This window comes from Bidens hawaiensis, unplaced genomic scaffold (genome assembly GCF_021521415.1).
Source record: "Bidens hawaiensis isolate Kalapana, Puna unplaced genomic scaffold, B.hawaiensis_p1.1 tig00026387_1, whole genome shotgun sequence".
NCBI classification, from domain to species: Eukaryota; Viridiplantae; Streptophyta; class Magnoliopsida; order Asterales; family Asteraceae; genus Bidens; species Bidens hawaiensis.
Window position 1 is genome coordinate 86,041 of NW_027494245.1, and position 2,528 is coordinate 88,568.

Consider the following 2,528-nt stretch of genomic DNA (forward strand, 5'->3'; position numbering starts at 1 on the left):
GCTAGCTACCAAGAGGGTAGGCTAACCAATGAGCTTCGGGTTCTCCAGGCCCGAACGCAGCCCCGCGTCGAGCTGCTTTGTCGTGAAAACGACAAGTTAAAAGCAGCTCGCGCCAAAGATATATCTGAAGCGCGGGCTCTTCGGGAGGAGAACCGGCAGTTGGCCGCTGCCGCAGCCGAGAAGGAGAAGGCATTCAAGGCCCTCGAGGTTGAAGTCCAGGCGCGAGTCGAGGCCCGCTCCAAGGCTGCCCAAGCTGTGAATGAACAGCTTCGGCTGGCCAAGGAGACTGCGCGAAACTCAACTGAGAGGGCTGCCAAGGCTGAAGCTGTTGCTGAGCCACTTCGCGAAGAGAATGAGCAGCTTAAATGCAAATTAAAGGCTCTTCAGCATGCTCATGACGCCTTGGCAATGGAAGACGCCAAGAAGCTACAGGAGATCCTTGACCAGAGGGGGGTGCTTGACCGCACTGAAAGGAAACTCAAAAGCGTCGAAGAGGCTGCCGCCAAGGAAGTTCAACTTGCCAACCTTGATAAAAGCGGAGCCGAACGTGCTTACAAAGAAAGTCAAGCTACCCTCCAATGGCTGCTTCGAGAAGCGTTGCCTCAGGTATCTTTATCTTTTTCTTTACGCTTTCCGCTCGTAATTAGAAGATGTTCTAACTTGTATTCTTTTGTAGGTTGTGCGTCAGGTCCTCTCAGAGACCTCTTATGACGATGCGATGAGCGCAGCCCTCAACGCTTCTCATGAGGATGGGCAGAAGACTGGCTTCCTGCTTGGTCTAGGGTTTGCTGAGAGAGGCTTTCCGCCCTCCAACTTCCCTTTATTCAATGTTAATACTGAAGCTGCTTATGACCAAGCTGTGAACCAGTACGCTGCCTTCCCGCATCCAGTGGTGGAGAAGGTGAACGAAGCTGCTGCTGCTGATGATGGGCTAAACATCCTTAAGGCTTTCCTTGGGCAGTCACGCTCAGACGGTGCTGGTCCAAGCGGAGGTGGCCCTGAAGCCTGATCCTGAAGATCTCTTCCCACCGCTAGGATAGACTTAGCTTTGTATAGATTTCCTTTAGGCGGGTAGTTACCCGGCCACTGTTGTAATATATCATTGAAATATTAATCTTTTTGCGTATAAGATTGTTATTTCCTTCTTTGGGTTCCTTGCTTTATAAACTTATGACTTGCATACTTAGTTTAAATTAGCAATTTCCCAAGTGTTTAGAATAAGAACCTTTGAACGTGGTTGATAGTGGGTTAAAGTTTCGCTTCTTCCTTCGTGATTGTGCGGGTAGAACCGTCACTTGCACTTGGTGAGATGGCTAAACTTTAACTTTTATCTAACCTGCGTGTAGGTTTTTCTTACTTTTTGAGGATAAGTTAACCTTTGAACGTGGTTGATAATAGGTGTGAAGTTTTGCTTCCTCTTTCGTGATTGTGCGGGTAGAACCGTCACTTGCACTTAGTAGGATGGCAAAACTTTACCCTTACCTGACCTGCGTGTAGGTTTTTCTTACCTTTTGAGGATAAGTTAACCTTTGAACGTGGTTGATAATAGGTGTGAAGTTTTGCTTCCTCTTTCGTGATTGTGCGGGTAGAACCGTCACTTGCACTTAGTAGGATGGCAAAACTTTACCCTTACCTGACCTGCGTGTAGGTTTTTCTTACCTTTTGAGGATAAGTTAACCTTTGAACGTGGTTGATAATAGGTGTGAAGTTTTGCTTCCTCTTTCGTGATTGTGCGGGTAGAACCGTCACTTGCACTTAGTAGGATGGCAAAACTTTACCCTTACCTGACCTGCGTGTAGGTTTTTCTTACCTTTTGAGGATAAGTTAACCTTTGAACGTGGTTGATAATAGGTGTGAAGTTTTGCTTCCTCTTTCGTGATTGTGCGGGTAGAACCGTCACTTGCACTTAGTAGGATGGCAAAACTTTACCCTTACCTGACCTGCGTGTAAGTTTTCCTTATCCTTTTTAAGAATTTTGTTTTGAACCGTTCGACGCGCGGTTGTCGATAGGTTAGTGTTCATTTTCCTTTCATGATTCATGCGGATAGACCAGCACTTTCATTTAATGGGATGAACTCTTTCGACTGACCTGCGTGAAGGTTTGTCGTTTTCTGGGTTTATGCGGGTTTTGCCGCCTTCCCAACGCAACGAATTCACGTAATTATGCGGTGAAAACCGGCATATCCGTGTTGAATAAATTAACCGTTCGACGCGCGGTTGTCAATAGGTTAGTGTTCAGTTCCCTTTTTCATGATTCATGCGGATAGACCGGCACTTTCATTTAATGGGGCTGAACTTTTCCCCTTCGACTGACCTGCGTGAAGGTTTGTCACGTTATTGGGTTCGTGCGGGTAAGACCGCCTTCCCACGCAACGACTTCGCGTAATGTGAATGTCGTCACCAGTGTTGGATAGTTTTAACCGTTCGACGCGCGGTTGTTGACAGGTTATTATTCAGTTTCCTTAATGATTCATGCGGATAGACCGGCACTTTCATTTTTGGGTGCTGAACTTTTTCCCCTTCAACTG